The 13,789-nt window shown below is 38.1% G+C and overlaps 1 protein-coding gene across 2 annotated transcripts in view; it reads left to right on the forward strand.

Moving 5' to 3' along the window:
• Positions 1-13,789, forward strand: part of PTPRD (protein tyrosine phosphatase receptor type D) — a 6,523,893-nt gene that overhangs the window by 5,921,038 nt on the left and 589,066 nt on the right. The window lies entirely within an intron of this gene.

The following is a 13,789-nucleotide window of genomic DNA, read 5'->3' on the forward strand; positions in this document are numbered from 1 at the left end:
TATTGATGGATGCTGTTAAATCTACACAGCTTGTGTTAATGAAGAGTCTGCGCGTGTAAATGAGCATCATAAAAATGCTAATTCAGTCTGAGCAGATTCACGGTATCCAGTTGTCAGGAAAGAATCGTTCAATGACTTGGTTAACCAAGGGCAGAGCTTCCCACCATTTCATGAAAGTACTGAAACTGGGATACTAAAGTGGGGTTGTTTGCTATTTTAGTAGTTACTTGTGGGGTAGTTTAGTTTTAGTCTGCACCTTCTGTGTGCCTGACTCTTTAATGTGCCTTTTTCTCTCTCTTTATCCGAGTCACTAGCTCATTGCCATGTGGAAGGCAGACAATGGAGCAAAGAGAGGGGAAGTTTTTTTGTATCTTTTAACACCCACAACCTTCCAGTTGTCAGCCCTCTGGTGATCATTTAGCAATTGTCCCCCAACCGAGCAGGAGCTGATCATGGGAGGAATTGCTTAGGCTTTGTCTGTTTGGAGCCCTAATCCCTAGCCTGTTGGCTGGTGTTTGTTCTTGCAGATGCATGGGCTTGTTATGCCTTTCTCTCTGAATATGTGCAGTCCAGTAATGATCCATGAAACTTGACATGCAGATACAGATTGGCTGAGCCACTTGTATGACCCTGGCCTGTAAGATGCTGGCTGTGCACCTCTTTCCCAAATAGCTGCCAGTACTGCAGAGGGCTACAATGCCTACCTTACCGCAGGACAGGTGAGACTGCTCCTTACCTCCCTCCTTCATCAGCTCCAGCTATCCCTGAGTCATCCAGTTCAGTGCCAGTGCTTCATTCCTCTGTACCACAAAGCTAGCAGGGGGAAGAGGGGGCTTTGTTGGAATCTTAAAGCAAGATTGTACAGTCCTTGTTTTCCATTTTGAATTTTTTGCTCGCTGTCTGTTATGTAGGGGGAAAGCCTTAAAACCATCAAGAATTATTCTGTGTTGTTTAATTTATTCTATCTTCTGTGACTAAAACGTTGCCATTTCTTCAGCTTTTTATGTGTTTTATGTGCTTACAAAGGGGTATACTATAAACTCCTAAAGCACAGACCCTGGCATCAAGCTACTGATGTCAAATTTGTCAAAATGAAAAAAAAAGCAGTCCCACCGAAACTGTGGGTGTCATTACCTTCACGGCATTACCAAAACTGCGGGTGTTACTACCTTCAAGGCATTGCCAAAACTGTGGGTGTCATTAATTTCATGGCATTAACAAAACTGTGGGAGTCATTGCTTTCAATAAATGTTTGTAGGAATGTACCATACTCACTTACTCATGTATACTGAGTCAATGCTCATATAACGTTGGGATGAAAAAGTTGTTCATAGAACTGCTGTCTTACACTAGAAATGAAGTAATTACAAAAAAAAAAAAAAAAAAAAACACTTCCAAGTACTTGAAGATTCTTGGACTTGGAATGGGGGAGACTTAGTTTCTGAATGTTAAATTAGTCAGTGGTAGATCTTGTTACTCCCAAGAGCTACAAAGTACTGGCCCTAAAAATTAAATGCCAGGGAGCAGAGGGGAGCATCTCACTGGTTTTAAAATAAGATTATTGATTCAGGATTTGCTACAGGTTGTGTATGTAGTTAATAGCATGGAAATCTCTGATGCTGTTCTTAGCAGAAGATCTTCTTTCTTTTTTCAAGGTGCCATAATTTCTATTATAGATTAAGGTATCTTGTTTCTGAGAGAGAGAAACTGTACTTCTGTATGTGGGTACGTGTGTGTGTGTGTGTGTGTGTGTGTGTGTGTGTGTGTGTGTGTGTGTGTGTGTGTGTGTGTGTGTATATATATATATATATATATATCTATATATATATATATATATATATATATATATATATATATATATATATATATATATATACATGGGCGTTGTTTAGTGTTCTGTGATCCAAGACCCACAGCAATGGGGGATGTGTTAGAGCTGACTTTTTTAAAAGGAGGTCATATGACAGCAGGGTTTGTCTTTTGCAGAACACTGTGATTTTTGTTTTGTATATGCCTTGATTTTATTGATGCTGCTGTTGCCTGTATAATTCACTCCTTGTTTAATAGCACTTTAGCTACTAAGCTGCCACTCAGTATAGTTTTGTTATTTTGTTGTCTATATAGAGTCAGCTGGATTCATTCATATGAAATGTAAGAGAGATGCCTGTGAAGACATATGTGCTGGGTGATTCTGTTTTGTAGTTGTTCTCCTGTTAATGCGCCATGTTTCCCAAGTACATAAACTTGAACTATTATCTATACATGTGTCTTCCCTGTTGTCATAATGAACCACAAGTGCTGTTTCTGGACCAGAATTCTTTCTAGATGATCTACTAGTTGTATTCAAGTTATAATAATAGATTCATACTCTGCCTCTATGCTTGAGTTGCTAAAGATCTAGTCAAATCATTTGTACCTTATGCAGATTTACTTCTATCATTTCATACATAATAGAAGGACAATCCATTCCAGTGTCTGTCTGTCTTTCTCTTAACCACAGTCTGACTTAAGCAACATCATACGTATATTTTCTTAAGTTGTAGTTCTTTTCTGGAGATAACACTTTTCATTGATTGCTGAACATGGTAGAGTCACAGCTCCATATCATCTGTCATAACTGGAAATCATTCTCTCTACCCATATTATTCAGAAAACCAATACCGGTGTATGAGACAGAAACCACTGTTGCTATTTCCAGCAAAAGATTTTTGTTTTTAGGTAGTATTTTTTTCACTTAAAATGAATTACTGCTATTTAAAGAGGGGCACTTTAATGAAAATGCTGTTAACTGCTTTTTTAACTCTTCTAGGATAGCATCATTCAGCTAACAAGTACTAGTAAATGTGTTACTTCTTGACATTGTAAATACATTCAGTGATTAATACCTAAAGGCTTTCCTTTACTATCCATCCAAGTCACTGTTACCTTATTCCATGATAATACAACTGGCTGCTTACTCTTCCTTTCCCCTTTCATTCCTACTTTTCTAAATTGTAAAGTTCTTTCTACACCTAAGCCCATTGCTATTACAGTTGGCAGTCTTGTCTCCGGTTACTTTAGCCTTTTAGCTGAAGTAATGGTCTCCTCAGTGTCCATATCAATTAATAAGTCCATAAAGCCAGACCGCAGTGGTGCAGCAGTTAGCGTTGTCACCTCACAGCAAGATGTTCTCACGTTCGATTCTCAGCTGGAGCGCTTTCTGTATGGAGATTGCATGACCTCCTCGTGGTTGAGTGAGATATAAAGACATGCAGGTGGGTGCATGCGTGAATGGCTGTGCCTTCTTTGAAGGTTGGGCATTAGGCTGGCAACTCGGCACCACAAAAATCCACTGCCAATCATTAATGGACCAGAGTTCCGCTGTGGCGACCCCTAATTGTGAAAAGCCGAAAGACACATGAGACAACTGTTCCCTAAGTCTGGAAAGTGACCATTGTTGTTCCACTACATCAGTATGGCACCATCCTTGATATGTCCAGTTACTGATTAATTTCTGTACTCTCACCTTTTTTTAAGGTACCAAAATCTGTCCATAAGCAAATCACAGTTTACTTTGATAAACATAAATTTCTTTCCTTTAATTAACATGACTTTGACTCTGATGACACCAGATCCTTCTCTTCTGACCTTCACAGAATTTGTATGTAGGAATGTAAATAACAGTGAAATGATGGGCTTAGTTGTTCTAAACCCATCAAGAACATTTTATTCTATTAAGAGCTGCTGTGTAACAGACTCCCCACCCACATAAAACAAAGTCCACCCCTGTCCATATTAAAGCTCAGTTTAGATCTGTGGATGGGGAAACAAAAAAATTACCCCAGGACTGCCCCCTGTACTACTAATGGACAGAGGTAGCTCCTTCATGCTTTATCCCATGGAGGGGTCCCCACAAATTATCTGTGGTATAATACCAGTCATTTTCATTAGGGGTAATATATAATTATCCACCAAGAAATGGGATGGTTAAGGTCAATCTATAATTAAATGGGATAGGTTCTTTTTGAGCACAAAAAGGGAAACTGTCTAGGCTTAAAAGTGCCTGCAAGGGCAGCTAGCCTAGTATTTGCCTTTGAACCTATAAACCTATTTGATACAGATTCACATTAGCTGCTATTCTCACATTTAGCTGTTTGGTTCTGATGCAAGAAATTGGCAGTCAGCTTCTTACATCTCAACAGCATGAACTTACATACAGAGTAAAAGAGCAGCTGGAAACAAGTATTTTTTGCACTTAGATAATCACCCTGCACTTTCCTTGCTCACGCAATATTTGGTGAAAGGAGAAAACTTAATAAACCAGTACACCATGGTCTTGAGCACATCCCTACCTCTTTGTAACAGGAGTAAGCAAGTGAGTTTCATATTGATGTGTGCAAAGAAGAGACAGTGTTATCTGTCTAGCCTTGGTATTGGTCCAAGAGCTGTCCTATGAGTTTAAGTCTTGCCATCTCCATTGGCATAGTGAGATAAAGCCAAGATAACAACCCAGGTCACCCATGTTCAATTAATGGTCCTGGCACCTGCTGCAGCTGGCATGGAAAGGATGGGGATGCATATCAAGACCATCCTATGCCACAGTCAGTTGAAGGAGGTAGCAGTACTGGGTCATGCATTCACGGAGCTGTGTAAATGGCAGCATTCACTGGCAGTTGTACAGAGCCATGAATGTAGTCAGTAAGGTGTAGAGGCTCCCAGCCTGACATGAGTCACACATCCCCAGCCCAAGGAAAGTTGTCATGTTCTTAAAAAGGAATCATGGGTGCTTGTATTAGGGTCATACCATGGATTGCACCCAACCTGGTGATAGGGAACAAGTGAGCACTATAGTATGTTGAAGGTCAACAATCGCAGTAGCCAAAAATAATACAAAAAGATAGCTTTCACGCTGCCTGCCTGATCACAAAGTTAGGTCAGGATTTCTTTCTAAATATGAAACTGTTGACACCAAATTCTCCCAGTTGAACACTGGTAGCAATAGTATACCTTCTGAGATGCAACCAGTGCATTTCTTTCAGTATCCCAGTGACAACCCCCCTCTGTAAAATAATAAAATGTTTAGGGGCATTAGCAGTCATCCCCAAATATCGTTTACTGACACCCCAAAATGACTCTGACTCAGGTCTTCTTCTTAATACTAGTAAGACTAAAGCTATATCATTCTCTAATACCAGTGTGTGGGTGGGTTTGGCTTAATGGTTAAGGTCTTAGTCACAAGGTATAGGGTTTGATTCTAACACTGGATTATTGGCTAAACGTAAGATGGCTCTTCAGGGAAGTTAGCCTTGTATTCATCTATGAACCACTTCCAATCCTAATTTGCCATACAATCTCTACTTACTATCTGTGTCAAGATCAATGAAATATGCAGTGACAGCACTAAACTGTTGGGGTTCATTACTGATCAGAAATTTAAGTTTGATCTTCATGTCTGCAAAAGAGTCAAGAAAGTAAACCAGAAGTTCAGTCTGATCTATAGAATAAAATTCATCCTCGCTCATTATGCCAATGTAACAAGAAAACTCTCATTTCTATTAGCCAGACTGATTTATGCCATTTTTCTAACTCTAAGTAAGCATTTAATAACATCTAAAGTTTGCTGCTGACTCATCACACATATCATGACATTGTTTAGCTATTAGGGAGGTCGGTTGATCAAAGTTGTTACATCAGTGTCTCCTGTCTATATTTAGATGGTTTGTAACATCTTCTGTTCCATAACAGATATTAACCAATATCCTGATGATTATTCTTTCATAATCATAACCTCCTATTGCAATGCCAACAACCTACAAAAAATTAATATATATAAAAAAATGAAATGACAACTCTGTTTTCATATCCAAGTTCTGGAATAACCTGACACTTGAAATCAACAAGACTCGTTAACTATCTTATCATAATAAATGGTTAAAAGTTCTGCCTTTATTCTAACTCTTTTCAGGGCACAGTTTAAGTCTACATATCAGTGACCCACTGCATGCTTCCTGTTAATCTTTTAACAGCCTCCCCATGTGATCTGTTCTTGATGTGATTCTCTAATCTCATGTCTTTCTCGGTCTCCTCTACCCACCTGGTTAGTTTCCTTGTCATGACACTTTCTCTGACTTTACCATACACACATCAGTGCTTCCTTTATCTGTTTTACCCATAATGCCCTGCTTCCCCTGTATCCCATTTTGTCTCATTTCTATTGTATTAACATATAATTACATGCACTGTAGCTCCTTCTCCTTCCTCCTCTTTCACTGGCTCTCCTCATTTACCCTTATTTGCTCACTGCAACTGTCTCCATATCTGTCAAGTGTGCTTCATTCAGGAGAATGTTCCTCATTCTGAATCTTAAAAGGTCCATGTTCCTTGCAATTCCACATTGAAAGGATCTGAAACACATTCAGAGCTAGGAATTTTTAAACTGATATCCATAATAAGTAACAGAGAATCATATTAATTTATCAAAATGACTTTTATAAGTATAAAAAAACACATTTAATCATTTGTAAGCTTCTTAGTTGAAGTTGTTAGTAACTGTTCCACATTCTCCCAATTTGTTCCACATTATGAGAGGTAGTATTCGATATTTTGAAAATGGATAATTGAGGGCTATGACTGTCTCACTTTCACCATCCCTCATGTCCCCTCCTGACCCTTTCATTTTAACTCCCCTTTCTCCTCTGTTTCACACTTATTTATTCCTTCTCCTTTATGCTTCATTTTACATCCGCCTTGTACATTTGTGAATTCTTCTAGAACATCTGACAACTTTCACATGGTCCAGGAGCAATTACAGTATGCATTCAAACACTCATTGGATGACCCTGCTATGACTTACCTCTCTAGTTTGAAGAGAGATAAGAAAACTCCAGCAGTAATTACATTTCCCATTTGTAACAAGAGCAGATCTTACTGGATTAAAAATTTTGTACTTATGCGAGCTTTGCTTTTAAGCTTATAAATGCAAGTCCCATTTGGTTAAGTATGAATGGAATATTATTGAAGTAAATTGAAGACTTGACATTGGACATTTAAGATAACACTGTTAAACACATATTAAGCAGAATATTTTATACTGCTGCTAAAGGGGAGTCTTATTATCAGTTGTGGACATGATGTGCATGGTGTCAGCATGGTAATTGTTACAGATCATGTGATTCTGTGGAGACTGGCTTGGGTTATAACCTATCCTTTCCAAGAATATGCAAAGAAGCTGGTCACTGTGCTCTGAATACTAGTTTATGTTTACATCCTCCTTTGGTCAAAATATTGAAATGATGTTTGGAAGAGAAGGGAAACTCTGCAGTCAGAGAAGTAGATTTGTCTTTACCTCATTCTCAACTGCTTTAGAACCTTTCCTTTCATATTATAGCCATTTTGTAGGAGAAACAGTCAGTGAGGTTACAATATAAGCAGTGACAGTACCAATGCAAACAGCACGTCTGGATGCCCAGGCAGTAAAAACACCTGTGGCAGCACCACCAGAGATCTTCATAAAGAGATGTATTTTTCTCCAGGCTTAACTCAGAATGCCAATTGATTGATGGCACTTTTGGCGAGTGCTGAATGATAGAAGACACTTGCTGAAGAAACAAGTTTCAGTGATAGTGGAATTCTCTTTTAGCTCCACTGTTGTCTGACCTTGTTCCCCCTTATTTGGGATACAGAGGACTTGCCTCCCTACAAAAAAATGTACACCCGAGTTCACAGTAAGCTGTTTCAGCCATTTATTTTGGATTGATCAGCATTTGATAATAGAACTGTTGATCAATCAATATGATAACAGGTAACTAGCACTGATGACCCTCACCCCCTGTCCATCACCTGTAGCTTTCTCTTTTACAACATGGTTTGTGAAGGTGTGACCTTGTTCAGGGCTGTGATTCAGAAACAGAACAGCTAGCTGGATGAAGGAAATTTTGCTCACGTTATATAAGCGAACATCTAACATATTAATTTCCAGGCCTGTTCCTAACATCAGAATAACAAATTCATCTCATTTGACGTATAACCAATAATTATAAAAAGACAGTAGCAAGTTCCTCAAGCAGAAGTAAGAAACTGGTTTTACCTGGGATTCTTTTTTCAAACAACTCTAGATTAGCTGGTAAAAACTCTAAAGGTTCTACATTCCTAACTGCCAGTACTGAAGCAAAATAATATATTTTTCTTTTACTGTGAATAAGCAAGTTAGTTTGCTTTGTACCCGCATTTAGAAAGCTTGCACTCAGTGTCACTTTGTGTAAGGGACTACCATATGCCATTTGATTCACACAAGTTCTTCACCAGATGCCTACATGTAGTGCTTGCTCTTCTGAAGGTAGTAAACATCAACATTTTTCCTTACCCAGTCATTGCATAACTCAAACCATTTTCTTCTCTGCTGTCTGCACTTCTAATCAGCACATCCTGAACTACTTCCAGAGTCTGAGAATCAATCCTCTTCAGCAGGATACATTGCATACTTGTCCATCTCTCACTCAGACATTTTGCAGTTTCTAAATACTTTTTACATAACATCAAAGACATCCTTAACCCCAATATTGTTACATAAGCTGAAGGTAACTCAGAATTGGATCCTAACTGGATCCTTTTAAAATTTCCAACAAATAACCAAAAAACCCATGTTATAACCAGTTCATACCAAACTCCATCAGCTTCACTACCAAACTTCAATTCCCTTATCCCACAAATATATCACATAACTACCAAAATTGGTAAACTAATCATTCTTGGAGACTTCAACCTTAATTACTTAGGACCAAAAGCCATTGATATGTCAGAACTCCAGGCCAGCTTAACTCTTACCCAAATAATCGACAAACCCTCAATCCAAAAGGCACACCTTGCTAGATTTTGTAATATCTAATAATCCTGCTATGGTGTCTAACCTTACTGCATATGTAGCCTCTTTCAGTGACCACTGTCTCATATTTTTCTTGGTACATATTTTAATGTTAAAATATAAACTTAAACTTACCACCTGCAGACCCCAAACCCTTCAAAATATCTATAATCTTAAAAAAACCCTTGCCATCCTTGATTGGTCTCACTAATGTACTATAAAAGACCCCCAGTAAAGCAGCTAACAACCTTAACAATACCCTACTGTATTTGGAAAATAATTTCTTTCTGTTGGTACGAAGCCTACTTCAACTCCAGAAACATGACTCGGTAACTAATAAACTCAAACACCTCTTCAAATTACATAATGAAGGATGGCACAATTGAAAATGCATCCCCTCCACAGATTCCTGAGACAAATATACCTCACAACACAACCTAGCCAAGCAATCCATCAGCAGACACAAGAACAACCACTACCAAAACCAAAAAATCTCATTTTTAGCCAAACCTTTAAGATTCTGGAGTGAAATTAACCTGTTGACTGGTCAAAAAACTCAACACAACTGCATTCCCTTGAACCTCTCTAACATTACCACAAACTCTTATGCATTGACTTTGTCAGTGAGTTCAGCAACCTCCCACACATCAGCAACAACACAAACCTACCATCCTCACAGACACACTCTCCCCCTTTACATTCCACTATTCCACTTTAAAAAGATTAGAACCAAACAGAGACACAAATGGACCGAATACAAATAGATATTCTCCCAGGCATAGATAACATAACCCCTTGGTTCATTCACATGTGTAAGAACTTCATCTTCCATCCTCTCATTCACATATACAACCTCTGCTTAACTAAAAAGATTTTTCCTCGGATATGGAAAACTGCAGTACTCACTCCTGTTCTAAAACTGCTCAAGACAACTACTGCTTCACAGTACCATCCTATCTCAATATTTCCAACTTTAGGTAAAATACTAGAAAAAATATGTACAACCACATTACTGTTTATTTACATCAATACCATCTTCTGTCCAGAAAGTAATATGGATTCTGGTTTGGACACAGCACAATAACAGCTCTCTACTCCCTCACAGATGATAACCTATCTAATATGGGCAAAGGCAACATGACAGAGGCTGTTGTTACAGACCTCATGAAAGCCTTTGATCTAATTGACCATAACTTATTGTTTGACAAATTAACTGAAATAGGCATTAATGACAATGCAAGACCTTGGCTTGTAGATTTCCTCACCAATAGATTGTTCAAGGTGAAAGTAGGTACCTCCACCTATGAAATAACTCTTCTTATGAAAGGAGTTACACAGGGTTGCACTTTAGTTCCTCTGCTGTTTTCAATATTTATCAACAAGCTCACATCTGATCACCCTCAGATTCCTCTAATTTTTTATGAAGATGATATGGTCATTTACAGGTCAAACAAATCCCATTCTATTATACAAGCTCATTTCTTAGATGACCTCCAAACCCTCACTCAGTGGCTAATAAGCCAGAAAGTTATACTCAATCCCTCAAAAACAAAAACAATACTATTTGGAACAAACCAAAAATAGCTCAAACACCAAGTTTACTTAATATTAAACATGTTGATAATACCACCATAGAAACTACAATATCCTTCAAATACATTGTCATTTAACTAGACCAACCTTTTAACTTTTAACTACACATTCAAAATAAATGCAAAAAGACCAATGCACTATTCTGAGCTATCACCTCTTTTGTCCAAGCCAGCCATAGGCAAAGGAATACTCTTTTCGCAACTCAAATATGGACTACCCATAATAGCTGCAGTCACAAAGAAAAATGCCACCACCTTGCAAACCATCTCCAATAAAATCTACCGATTCATTACAAACTCCCCCATTAATGAGCATCACTGCTTAAAACAGTGCTAAAGCTAAATGGCTCTCATCTTATTTGAGAACTAACCTCCAGCTAGGATCATTAAGATACAACCCCCCTTTCTCCTGAGACATCTTACCCTATCACTCATTAATAAATTCACCAAAACTGCCACATATAATCTAAGGTGTATCTCTTAGTCTCAACTCACCCTACTAACTTCAAAAACTAAACTTCTTTGCACCGACTATGAATTCTGCATCACAGCACCTAAACTATGGGACTCAATTCCTCTCAGTCAGATATGCCCCAAAGCACTCAGACTACAGACAACAGCTCAAGGAACACCTCTTCACCTAAACAATGTACAGGTGCACTCACAGTGGTCATGTTACATAAACCCTTCAGCCGTCGCACACCCGTTTATCCCTGTTTCATCCTTCATCTCATCTTGCTATTTCCTCACTTACTGCCTCTTATTCTTCCTGCTTCCCACTTTTCTTTGCATTTCTCTCACACTTCCTCTCCTTTCTACTCATGTCCCCTCTGCATGCCTCTCTCAGAGTTCTCTTCATGGTATGTTATCCTACAACTGTTCTCACTTGTATGTTCTAATGCCTTCATACCTCTCTATATAATGATGGGCTGTGGTTCTTGAAGCATAAGTCACCTCAGGTGTTATGACTACATCTCATCCAAAAATCTCTGCTAAGCATAACTCCATTTTTCCATCCATATTTTTACATAGGAAACTGCTTCTTGAACTAAATGTTGTAGCATATTCTTGCATCTGTAAGTACAGTATGTGCATGTGTTCTTTAGCATTTCCTTGTATATTTCTTATGTCATCCTATTCAGCCAGGCTGCGCTTGCAAATGGCTCATTGAGATCAGTGCACTACCCCAGTAAACAAATATAAATAAATAAATAGACATCTATCACTTTTCTTCAGGATGGCTACAACTATAGATCGACTTGCATTCATTCACTAACCTGATAATTAGTGTTAATACTTTTATAAAAATGAGAACTAGCTGCCTAGAAACTAAAGTATAAATGTAATGATCATGAATTCCCACAGCAACCTTTATATAGAAAAAAGCACTGATAGCTGTAACTTCAGGTCTTTAATACGGTATACTTTCTGTGTACTTGTTTTATGCTGATTTTGCTTCCATATTGTAAAACTGTTACAGTTAAGCTAGGCTATCTGTAACGTTTACGTTTCACACTTTTAAGTTTATAATATATTATATCAATGTAATTGTTTATTTGCAATTTCTAGTTATCTCCTCTTGTTTGCAGTTACCTTCTGCCTGGCATTATGACTGAAAATGGTCAAACAACAAGCACACTCACCCTGTTAAAAATGTAAATAAATAAATGTCTTCTAAAATAAAATATTTGTAGAAGTGTTCCATGTTGTGGTTGCCAGACACTCTTTTATTTCTTCAAGTTATTAAGTTTCCAAAGGCTAAAGAGAAAATATTGTTTTCCTCAGGCATTACGGAGCTGGAGCTTTTAAAATATTCAGGGCAGTTAGACTTATAGGGACATGATAAAATGATTTTTTCAAACATTTTATTGTAAATCTTGGTCTGCGCTGTCAACAATACATCAAGTACTGTGTGTGTTGCTGAATAGATTATGTATTAACTGTGCTTTATTTAGATCTTCCTCCCATATACTGGTTGCTTTGGGAATACATGATCATTATTCCTAAATTACCTTTCAGTTTTGCTACAGCTTTTCTTTCTTATAAAGCATTACTGTGTTTTAAATAATCTCATCTAGAAATGTGCCAAGACTAAAACAATGTATTATTGCTTTGTGCGTGTACCTGCCGTGCTTGTAGTGTTACTTAAATTAGCTTTGCATTAAAATCTTGAATACTCAGAATTAAAGTTTTATCTAAAAGTCTTGTTAATTACATACAATGGTGCTGGTAAGTGTAAGACATAATCGTTGTAGTCATGCAGTTTAGGATGTACTTTATTTTTGATTTATCAAAAGTTAGGGTACTAATTAACTTGTATAGCCACAGTGCTAAATAACTTGTGTACAAACGTGTTGGCAAAAGTTGTGGAAAGGAAAGTCCAACCCGTTAAGAGGTTGTGTTATGCTTGCTACTAGATGAAAGGGACTGAAAAGAATCCCACTAACTGCAGGGCAGCAGATGAGTTTGTGTTTACCAGGTAGAGGATTCATAGGCTATATAAAACAGAGTTAATAGCCATTCTCGGTAAGTGAAATCTCTAGGTTCATAAAGCCTTAATAACAATAAACAAATGCTGTCCCCACTCCAGTTCACTTTGTTAACGTGTACTTCATGCAGAACTGTGGTCTCATTGCTTGGCACCTGAGCTTCCATGCTGAGCAGATTTGCATGACCAAGTTCTCTAGCTGTATTCCTGCCATACGTTTTCCATTATTTTGTTTGCCAGGTGCTTTGATGTTGTTTTATTACAGCTGCAAAGTTCAGACCCTTTATAAATGCCTATGAGGCTGGAACTGAAAGACAGTTTTCTCATTTCAAGAGGAATGTTCAGTGTATTGCAGTTCCATTGCATGTACCTGCTGGTACAGGAGACATTTTCCACATGTTTCTTCATAAGTTTCTTAGGAATTACAAAGCCATTTAGTCCCAAGACAATGTATGCCGTCCCAATCCTCCTTCTCAGGCTTTATCTCCTTTCTGAAGGAGGCCTGGGGAGGCCTTGAGAGCATCATCCAGCTGCCAAGGTTTAGTTTGAAAGAAGATATTGAATCCATTATTTAACCTTTAGAGGGTGTTTATTCCAGAGGAGAAGAGGGTGACGCTAACTGATGAATCTCTATCTCCATCATGCTCTGGTTATCTAATAATGAATGTATGCAAATGCACTGCTTGACTTACTGAGCTATAGGAGGTCAAGGACCAGCAGATCTCTAACGTCATGGTAAGCGAGGCACAGATCCCCTTTCAGGAATCTATAAGACACAGAGTACAGGGACAGGGCTTCCACTCTCTCCTGGAAACTAAGGTTCATAAGATGAGAAATCTTTTTTTTTATTAGGCATCATCCTGGCTTTTC

Source organism: Protopterus annectens, chromosome 2.part0, assembly GCF_019279795.1.
Source record: "Protopterus annectens isolate FY-2018-M chromosome 2.part0, PAN1.0, whole genome shotgun sequence".
Classification (NCBI taxonomy): domain Eukaryota; kingdom Metazoa; phylum Chordata; order Ceratodontiformes; family Protopteridae; genus Protopterus; species Protopterus annectens.